Below are 12,063 nucleotides of genomic sequence, written 5' to 3'. Positions count from 1 at the left end.
CATGACTAATTTAATATGAATAGAAAATTCAACTTGTAAGTAAGGTAGCCAAATCATTTTCCTTAGTCTTTTGGATTGCTTACTCAATTCATTGTAGGTATGGGTCTATAATAAATCATTGCACTTGTAAGTAAAACATAAGATCAAAGAAGATCATTGAACTACACAACAGGAAGAAGAAAAAGCGTGAAAAATAATCTAAGGCTGGAGGGTAGAGCTCAAGGCCTCAGGGAGCAAATTTCTTAAGTTTTGTTTAAGTTGTTCTAAAATTATTTTTATCATTCTAAGGTCTTATGTTCACATAGAAAATGATATTAGTAACTTAATTTCAGGAGAACATGTCATATTCATAGCATGAATAAAAAATAACGATTAAGAAAGTAAAGAGACTTAACTTTCCAGAAATGACATGTTGCTTTAGGAAGAGCTTTCTTTGATCATGAATAGTCCTTATGTGTTTATATGAATACACCCATACTTAGAACAGGTGTATAATAACCCCATTTATTGTTATTATTTTCATAGGTTCACGTTCTAGAGAAGATTGAAGATTCGACGAAGCAGTTTTGATTAGCAATCTCCACACTTTGGTAGGTCCTCTTGTCTTCGAGGATGCTACACTTTATTATTCTAAATTTAGTACAATAGACATAGCTGGTGGATGTAGTCCCTAGCGTTTCATTTCAAACATTTGTTCAATCAATTGCGATAAGGGCTATTGGCAAACTATTATCAATATTATGATTTCTTCATTTTCGTTCTCCAATATGTAAATAGATGGTTGTTCCGTTTTAGCTATTAGTATATAACTCTTATGCAGAAATTATATGAAGTCTAAGTACACTCAATTAAGTTTAAAATTTTTAAATTTTCCGCAATTTTAATTGTATGATTGAAATGAAAGCTAACGAGTGTCTTGTCTGCGACCTCTAAGAGGTTAACGACGCTGGTTGCATTTGAATTCAAGAATCCGGGTGTGACACAAGTACCGGGAGGGATACAATAATTTCCGCAATATTCCAATCAATGGCTCATTTGAAGCTCTTCAAAACTTCCACCAGACACTCTACTTTTTGCACATTCAGATCCGCTGCAATTATGATCGGTAAAGTGTCGTCGCTACCCAATAGCACATACCTCATATTAGGTGGTAGAGCCTTAAGCTCTAATATTTATCCTCCTCAATAGATGGTCTCGCGGGTGGAGACTCGCGATGCTTCACATCTAACTCCAATCTCTTTGGTTTGGACCGATATTCATTTCGTTCAAGTGCCACAGCTAAAGACCCATACTATTCAATACGATCACTTTAAGAATTCATATCACTGCCGCTTGTGCCTCGAAACCTAGGCGTTGTTCGATTTGTACCTAAGACATACTCTCAACCCTATAGGACATAGCATATACCGTTTGGAGGTCACCACTCTTCTTCATGGACCTACAAATGTTGAACGTTCCTTCTTCATTTTTCAACCTAAACTTCATCTGCCCTTTCTCAATATCAACCAAGAAACGACCGGTGTTAAGGAACGTTCTCCCAAGAATAATAGGAACCTCAAAGTCCACCTCACTATAAGGAATCACAAAATCTGCCGGAAATATAAAGCACTCTACTTTCACGAGAACATCATGGAGAATCCAGTATCCCAATGGGTATCTTCACTATTCGATCGGTCATCACCAAACGCTTTGAATTAGGCTGGGTCACCCAAAACAATTTTTTTATAAATGGAAAGAGGCATGAGGTTTATGCTTGCACCACGATCACATAGTTCTTTAGCAAAGTTTAATAATCCGATGGTACTTGGAATATTGTAAGCTCCCACATCTTCTTTTTTCTACACAAGATACCTTGTGGCAATAGCACTACAATGTTGCATTCAGTCATCATCCGCAAAACTTACCGATCTCTTCTTTGTAACCATATGCTTCATACATTTAGCATAACGGGGCATATTTTCAATAGCTTCTACAAAAGGGACATTAATGGAAAGTTGTTTCAACATAGTGATAAAACGCTGGTATTTACCATCCTCTGTCTTCTTCACTATTCTCTGAGGTAATGGTGGTTTAGGTCTAGGAATGGGGACCACTTTTTAAGGTACCTCTTTTCCTTTCTCCATTTTTTCCACAAATTCTCCACTAGATTCCACCACCTCTTCGTCTTTACTCATCTCATCTTCTATCATAGATTGCATAGATGGATCAATACTTTGCTTACCTTCTTGAGTAATGACTGTCATGAAATGTCCATCATATTTTGGATTTTGAATTGTATTTTTAGGAAGAGTGCCCTGTAGGCGTGGATTTAATCGATACTGCATGTGCATCTACCTTTTGTTAGATGTTCGCTAAATCACCTCTGAATTCCTTGGCGTGCTCATCACTAGCATTAAACCAACTCATCATCTTGTGTAACATATCCTCAACTCGCGCCATACTACCTGTACTATCCCTAGGAGAAACTTCACGATTTTCATGTGTAACATAGGGCCAACTCTGATCATTTTTCTTATAATAGTTACCCAGTTGGAAGTTTTTGTCGCTGTGATAGTTTCAATATCGAACACACTGGCCCTCTCTATTGTAGTTACTATAGTTCCAGCTTTGATTTCCTTGACCTTGACGCCGTTTCTCCTGAATGAAGCCTTGGGTGTTTGGTCGGAAGCCCCTCGTCTGATCATTCACTGCATAAGTATCCTTTTCATAATAGTACTCATTCGCCATCAATGAAATTCTCTACACCTTTAGTGAACTGTTTCAATACCAACCCAAGCTCAATTTTCATTTGAGTCATCTCCTCACAAATCTCATCTGTAGCCATCTCATCTGTAGCCGGTTTGTGTGTAGCTTCCACTGCAAAGGTGTTTATCCCTGTCTGAATTATTAGTACTCCAAGCCTTATTGTTGCAAGTGATTTTGTCCAACTTCTCTGTAATCTAAGCATATGTGCACTCACCATACTAACCTCCCGAAATAGTATCGAGTACTGCTTTATTATTATCCTCTTGACCCTGATAGAAGTAATTTTTCAAGGACTCATGATCAATGTTGTGGTTTGGGACGCCTCTCACATATTTTGTATATCTTCCCAAAGAGCTATTTAACGACTCCCCTGGTAGTGCCACAATGTTTTTCACTCTATCCTTGTGGTTAATCTTCTTGGACACTAGGTAATAACGAGCTAAGAACACATCCCTCAACTGATCCCAAGTATTAATAAAATTGTAGGGTAACTCAGTAACCATATCACGGCATATCCATTCAATTATAGAGGAAACACTTTTAGCCCGTTGATGTTTATATCTAAGTCTGGCCTCCCCACTAAACTCTTGCACACATACGTCAGTTTGGCTAAGTAAGCATGTGGATCCTCAGATGGTAGCCCATCAAACAAACCCCTCATGGTGAGCATCTGCATCAAACTACTAATTACCACAAACGTGTGCCCATGGGGTAGAGGAGGTAGGACAAGAGACCCATCTGAATTAGTGATGTTGACATTGCCCCAATAGAACTCTTGAGGGCGTGGGAAGGGATGCTGCATCCTCAGAGCATCATCAACCTTATTTTCCGCAACTACTTGACTGTGAGACTCAACTGGTTGTGGAGCCTGACAAATTATCCCATCACCTAGATTGACTGTTTTATGCTGATTTTTCCATTCTTCACAGTGTATCGTTAAGTTCAAGATTGAATGGAGAGAACGGTTCTCCTCGACTATGTGTTCTTGGCATACACTAGAGCTAGACCTTAAAGAAACAAGAACAAAAGAAAAGTAAAATGAGGAAATTGTTGACTAAACTTAAATAATTTTATTAAAGTTAAGTTAAAATCGAAATCCCCGACAGCGGTAACAAAACTTAATACGCTCAATTACACCTCCCTAAAGAAGCATTAGTGCTCATATCAAGTGAAGAATGTTAATATTATGTTGGGGTCGGTCCCACAAGGAAAATGGGTTAGAATTAACTTGAATACTTCTATTTAGTCTAGTTCATTCCGATAATGGGTAATTAAAGGGGGGGTTTTTATGAAACAAACTTCATTAATATCTCTAAGTAAAACAAGTAACTAGAGTAAAGATTTAGTTTTTATCATGTTGTGAGAGAAACTAGGGTGTATGTGTTCCCCATAGGTTCATAACGTTGTATTCCTAGATATAACAATTCTTCCCTACAGTTTTGCATGCAAAGTGATAAGTGAAGTATCTCTAAATCCTTGGTCCGGCATTTAGATAATTTCACCACATACCTTGGTCTTGCTGCGTGTGTGTAATCTACTAACCTTTACCTTTACTTCATACTAGGCATCACATTCGTTGTATGGCTTAGTTATTACATTGCACTAATTGAGACTACCCTATTAGATAGTATCCCACTAAATACATGTTGATAATTATTTTCTTATTACTACCTCCTTGGTCCTGAAGTAGCGACAACGCTAGTTCTAACGCATGCACTCGGTAAAAAGACTTCTCAACGAAAGAATTATCAATACATGCAATAATGTATTTGAAAATTGTTTTTAAGCAAGGATTACTTTTTTAATCACCCATGGTTCCCACAACCCTAGTTGTGGATATAGTTATCCATGCATATACGAACTCAATTCGTAGTTGTTAAACAATAAAACATGAACTTACTTTGACAATTCGAAGAAAATCCAGATAACCAACTTGAAATAACAAGATAACACTTGAAAACTAAAACCGAAAATTTAATTATTTCTAATGTTGCAAAACTCAATCTCCAAACACAAACCAAGAACTATAATAATAATGTCTAACCCCAAAATCGTTGTTTTAAACCCTATTTATCGAAAACATTGTCCTTTAATATCGTTGTTTTAAACCCTATTTATCGAAAACATTGTCCTATATTAAAGGAATTAAAATAAGGAAAGTTGCCCAAAAATGTGGCTGTAATGGACGACCCCCACATACGGATCGTCCACTGCCTCCATGAGTCCAGACATATAATAATTTTTTATCCTTCAGATGTCATCATCTTTGGTTCAATCGATGGGATAACAACATTGTCCGTCAATGCAACTACGGTTCATCAACTGCCTTCCGTTTATCCATACTTAGAATTCTCCAACTTCGGGTAGTGGAACTATCTCTGATATCATCAACGATCAACATTACGGTCCGTCAATTAATCGACGGATCGTCGATCCTTTTCATTGTCCCACACTTGGTCAGATTTCCCAGAGTTTCTACTGTGTCGTGAACTTCAATCGATGGTCACCACTAATGGACCATCGATAGAATGATGGACCATCAATGGTCTTCGTGGGTCGCTTCTGCACTATATTTCAACTGCCTTCTACATTTTATTTCTAGACATCTTTCCTGCAAAACAAACATAAAGACATGTTAAAACTACTACAAAAAAAATCTCTAGACACACACAACTCTAAACTAAAAAACATTGAAAATTCCGTGAAACAACGACACATCACCTATAAAATTAAACGTAATTCAATATACTTTCTAACTCTACCAATCTCACGTCAATCCAATTTTTGAGTAAAGAATTATGAATAGTTTAGTAAACTATACAGTTTTGTTACGAATTAGTCGATGGAAAAATATTAAAAATTGTTTTTTTGTCTTTATACGTCCAAGAAAACCGTAATCGAAATTCTTAACTAATAAAGGGCTAAAACCAATTGCATTTTCATTTTCACTAATGAAAATCATAATCTATGGTCATAAACATTTCAAGAATCTCAAGAAAATTTTTCTTTATTTTTTACATTCAAGCTAAGGTTTCAAGACCTCTAATAAAATTCTTCTTCAAGATTCTTAAACGTTCTTCAAGAAAATTGTTCTTCTAGGTATGTAAGTCTATCATAGTATAAGACTAGTTTGTCCTCACTCCCAATATCTACTATTAGATGAGTATTGTTGAGACAAGTTAGTTTTGTGTTCTTCAGTTCATGTTTGTTTTAATGTTTCCAATTCCTAGTAATCGAATTTCTATATTTATTATTGAGATCCTTTATTTCATTAAACATAACTCTTGAATTATAATTCACATTCAAGAGAGAGCTAATAGTAAATTGGGAAGAAAGTATTTGAGTTCAATTGTGAATCCTTGAGATCAACTATCAGTTTGAACTAAGTTTCAAGAAAGTAAGTAATTAAATTACAATAATTGTATACATAATCCCATGTAGTATGTAGACCTTTTGGTGGAGTCGTTCATGCCCATAAATTCTGCATGGACTCCACAAATTGAGTATCTTTAATAGGAGTAGTATCTGCAAGTTCTAAGCCTTGATTAATAAATTACTAACGTGATTGAGTTAATATTTATGATCATGGTAGTATAACATGTTATCCATGGAGTCGTTTAGTTTAATTGTTCATTCCCATAATTCCACATGAACCATATAAGTCGAAGAATCTTGAGATGCGAAATATCTTTGAGAGCTTGAGTTGACAAGTTCACGTTCACAATTATTCATGAACCCTCCAAATTGAAAATCATGAAATCATCAATAAACATGAGATCACGAACCATGAACCTTGAATCCATAATCTAATTCAATAAAAGTTAATATTAAAGTGAAGAGAAATTAAGAGTCAAGTCTACAAGTTAAGATCAAGTCAAAGTACATTCTATAATGTTTTCAAACGTCTTTCACAAACGCTTTAACTTTTTCTGAAAGACTTAAATTTCAAACTGAGTAAAGGATAAAGAGTAAAGATTGAAGCCATTTCTTCAAATATTATATGGGAACTAAGTATCTCCAAGAGTAAATGGTTTTTACATTTAAGATGAGAGTAAACTGATATTTCCAAAATGGTTTTAAAATGTTTTTACATTTGGTCAATAAAGGGAAAATCAATTCCAAGATATCTTTTAGGATAAGTTTTGAGTAATTATCTCAAACGAAAGAAAGAATTTTTTTAAAAATATATGAGCTAAGTATATTATTGGGTGTAGTATTGAGCACCGGTATGGGTATGCGAGTTCATATTAACTCAATTCTGCATAAATCATGTAGTCATTATGGGTATTAAAGGATCATACTTTTTATATGAGACCATAAGTTAAGCTAGAGGGTCAACTAACTTAAGCATTCCATATGACGACAAAGTATAGGACAGTTATGGTAGCGTGGGAAGTACATTGTATCGCCACTTAGGCTCATAGTAGTGGTTGTTGATTAGGTAAACCCCAACAACAGTAATTGCTTGGTTCCTGATGTTGTTCAACTTTGCTTGAATGGGGGTATTAGACTTCATTCATGCATTGCACAGATAGACTTTGAGAGGGAGCATGGTACATTTTTTCATGATATTATGATAATGAGTTTACATCATGTTTCAAATAGTTTTGCTTAATATTTATGTTGCACTTGTTTAAAGCTACATTATAATGAAATTATTTCATGTAAGTATTCATGAGTTCAGTATCAAGATTTAAGTATGTCAAGTATAGTATCATATCTTTCAAGTCGAATATCATATCTTTGAGTTGAGTATATAATTTATTAGTTGAGTAAGTTTGATTACTCCTTGAGTATCCCTTAAGTTGAGTATGTAAGGAAAGAGGTAAGTATGTTTCCATATTTATCAAGTTGAAGCTTGTATTTATGCGTAACAATTCCCTTTAAATGCTCGTACAATTCCTGTACTGAGCCGTTTAGCTTGCATCTTCTCATGATGCTGACACAAGTATTTAGGATCATCGACAGGTGCTTCACTGATACATCTGATATTTCAAGTTAGCCAAAGTGAACCTCCTTTTTTTTGGAGGATTTCATTTATTCTTCAATTTCAGTTCGATGTAATGGATCTTGTCCCGACTTCCATCTTTATCAAAGGCTTCATAGATAGTAAGTATAGTTCAAAAATTATATGTTAGAAAGACTTGAATAGCGTATTTTATGGTCAGTTGAATATATTATTTTTATCCAGAGTTGCTGATTTAAGTGAGAGGTTGAAAAGTTGAGTTTATTGAATTTTATTTCTGGTTTAAGCTTTTGAATGCTTAAATTAGTCTTCCGTTCGCAGTCAGCTAGGATGAGGGTTTGTTTTGGGAGAAGTAATGGTTCTTGAGTGTTGGCCTAGTCCAATGTGTAGAATCTTGTCGTGACATATGGAACTAAGTATTCCAAAGAAGTTTTAAATGTTTTTTTACATTTAAATAGAAAGAAAATTGATACTTCGAAAGAGCCTTTGAGATAGTTTTCAGAAATGAGTAAATTATTTCAAAATTAAGAAATAGGGGAAACTTTGATTTCCAAGATAGCCTTTGAGCTATGTTTTTGAGAAATAATCTCAAATCAAAGAAAGAAGTACGTTTTTAAACATAATATCAAGTATCATATTTTGGGAGTATAGTGAGCACTTATGTGGGGGAGAGTTTGGATAACTCACAATCCCCAAAACTATGAAGTGATCATGGGTATAAAAGGATCATAGTTTTTAGATGATTCTTTTAGTGTTTTTAGAATAAATTAATGGCTCCACTGAGTGAGTTAGATCCTATACCCTGGCAGCGTGAGGCGAAGTGTTGTATCATCACTATAGATCGTAAGTGATTATTGTTAGATAGAGAAACTCCCACAGTAGCATTTTGTATTTTTTTATTCATCACAGATATTTGTATTTTTATATACATTACAGAGTTCATATTGTATCATTGAATACATAAAGAGTTATAATTGTATTTTTAGATACAGAAAGTTCAAAACATATTTCAAAGCCTTTCATTATACTGCATTTATTCACAACTCTCTATATTGAAATTGGTTGAGCTCAATTAAGTTAAGTAAATCCTAGGTAAGTGTTTCTTTAAAACTAATTTCAATCCTATGTTATATTTAACATGCAATTCTCATACTGTTACATTCAACGTACTTAGGCAGTTGGACTATATCGTCTTATCATGAAGACGCATGTAACTAGGATCAACATCAAGCGTACCGTTTATCCTGTCAGAAACATAGAGTCAGTTCGTGAGCCTCTTTACATTCCGAAGGACATTTCTTATCACTTACATTCTGTTTTATGTTTTTAAAATGATTGGGGGTCTTTTCCCAACATCCTTTTTTTTTTAGAGGCTTCATAGATTCATAGTATAACTTATTTAGTCTTATTCATTTCTATTGTAAATGCTTAAGACAGGAGTTGCATTCCCGCTAACATCTTTTCTTTAAATTAAATTTTCATGAGTTGTATCTCTTGTTTTTAAGTCTTCCTTTGAGTAAGTAAGCTAGACAAAGTGTCCGCTCGTGGTCAGCAATGATCTTCGAGTGTCGGCCACGCCTAGGTTGTAGGCTCGAGGCGTAAAAACAATACCCAATGTTAAACTTCCAGAAATTACTATAAAAATAATGGAGTACTTAACCTTGCACTAATACCAATATAATATTTGTATATAAACAAGATACAATTTAAGATTTGCAGACCTGGTTGCAGTGGATTAAATCACGAACTTAAAGTATTGCTCCGAATCCTTTCTTTGAATCACTAGGAGACAAAGATTGCGTTTCACAAAACTAAATGCTTTTTGGTTTTTTTGTTATGAAGAAAGAAATAGTGACTATCTATTTTCTCTCTTATTTTGTTTTTGCTTCTCATGGGTTTTTAGGTTCCTATCTTCTTTCTTGAGGTAAAAACATTCCTTTCTTTAAGGGAAGTTCAACAATTAAAATAAATTGTTCCCTCCAATCCTTTTTTTTATAAAGCATATAACTATTTATAGTTATTCTCTTAATTTCAATTAAAATAAAATGGGTCGAATTGGATTGATTCATATGGGTGATTCATGACTTATTAAATTCAACCCGAATTCGAACATTATATCATGCAAAGCATCATTATTCCTCAAACAAAGATGGCGTTTATAATATTGGGTATATAAAATATAGTTGCAAATATTAAAATTAATTATAGTACTAGTGAATATCCATATATATAATTAACCACCTGTAAGTGTCATTGCAATCACGAGAGGATTGCAAATTATGATAATCGCAATTCCATCTTTTTTAGTATCCATTCTCACTAATTGAAAGTTTCTAGCCATTATATTATACAAATTCAAAAACTCAAATATAGGAAATTTTTCTTTCAACCTTTTAATAAAAATTACTTTATTACAACTCCAAATAAACAAACTAAAGAATTACTATATTAATACTTTATCACATAATTAGTAATTTATACGAACAGCTAGCTTGCCTTTATTTTGCTAGAAAATGGATAAATTGGTTGCTGGTTTCCAACTTTTCGTAAAAAAAATAATAACTTGTCTTTTCAAATAAACAGTACAAAAAAATCACCACACAATTTACAGCTACAACTTTAGTTTGCTTGGAAAGTATAAATTACTAAAATGGAATAAATTTGCATCTGCTACACAAAAAAAAAATAATTGAAACAACCAATTATTGATAATAATTTAATTATTGTTAACTTTTTTAGAGGCAATTAATAGAAACAATGATATTTTAGCATGTTTTATTTATGATGTTAAAGTCCATATCGATATTAAATCTAATGATGATTTCTTACTATTGAAAAAGTTTAAACTCTTGTTATGATTCATAGTTATTACTTTCACTAAGTTTGTTTTTGTTGTGATTCTACTTGCTTTTCATAGTACTAATAATAAGAAAAAGGATATTAGTTGTGACATATTTTATTTTACTCTCTTCAAGAGCTTTTTATTTTATCCCCCTCCAAAAACTGTTATTTTCTATTTTTGTTAAATGGTGACTCGAATTCATATTGAGGTAGTGATTTTACCAATAAAATAATCTCATCTTGTTTATTGTGATATAAAATGTAAAATTAAATTCATCTCATATTTAAATTTTACATCACGATAAACAAGATGAGTACCTCAATATTAATTCGAGTAACCAATTGAAAATAATTAATTAGAGAACTAGAAGAAGAGATTTTCCTTTCTATTAATGACGTTTGAGTGTACAAAAAAGTTGTTCCTTTATACAAAAAGAGACCTGATCATAAATTACTAACTCTAAAAGATAAATAAAGAGTCCTAGTTCAACCATAATATGACTACTCCTCTGAATATATAGCTTGGGTTAGAGCTTAGAAACAGTTGAGGCACAAGTGTATAAGCCCAAAAACGATTCAACTCAAGATAGGGCCGTTTCATTTTTTTCGAAAATACCCCCACAAGATGATGCTCGGAGAGTGAACGCTCTACTTGTTCTATAGGAAATGATAAACAGGCCCTGCTAGAGCCTTGGCGAATAAGTAACCTAATTGAGAAGAATATGGAACAAATGATAAGGAAATCAAGCAATCAAGAAGTTTCTCACGAACGAAATGACAATCAAGTTCAATATGCTTTGTTTGTTCATGAAAAATAGAATTTTTGGTGATGTGAATTGTGCTTGACTGTAAAAATTGATAGGTACTTGAAAAAATAGAGTCGCAGATATATCTTAAAGAAGTCGGACAACCGAAGTGATCTCGGCCTCAATATGACGCATAGAACGGTACTGTGCTTCAGCTGAAGAAAGGGCAACGACTGGCTATTTTTTTATTTCCAAGATATTTGGCAAACCCCAAGACTCAAGAAGAAACAAATTACAGATCATCGCGATTAGAATATGCCGCCCAATTAGAGTCTCAAAAGTTTTGAATTTGGAAAAAAGATTTGCAGATAAGAAAATACCAAAGCTAGAATCTTTACTTAGGTACCTTGCTTCATGATAAGTAGATTACATGTAACCAAAAGAAGAAACTTTCATATACTAACTTAGTTTTTGGACGATATAAGAAAGGTCTATCCTAGTATTGGTTAAAAAATATATTTTTCCCAAAAGTTATTTGTAGAAGGTAGGATCGGTGAGGGGTTCACAGGAGGTGGAAGAAAACTTTAAGTTGGATCTAGAGGAGCAGACATATCTTGACATTCGAGGCAATGAAACTCTATGATGAGCTCTAATGAAAATTTTCTTTGGGTAATAATCAGCCCCCTATTTTCTCGTACGACTTCCATTCCTAAGAAGTAATGAGATTCTTCCAAATATTTTATCTTGAATACAAAATTCATGAAA

Source organism: Solanum pennellii, chromosome 11 (assembly GCF_001406875.1).
Source record: "Solanum pennellii chromosome 11, SPENNV200".
NCBI classification, from domain to species: Eukaryota; Viridiplantae; Streptophyta; class Magnoliopsida; order Solanales; family Solanaceae; genus Solanum; species Solanum pennellii.
The sequence above is the reverse complement of the archived record's forward strand: the minus strand, read 5'-3'. Positions refer to the sequence as shown.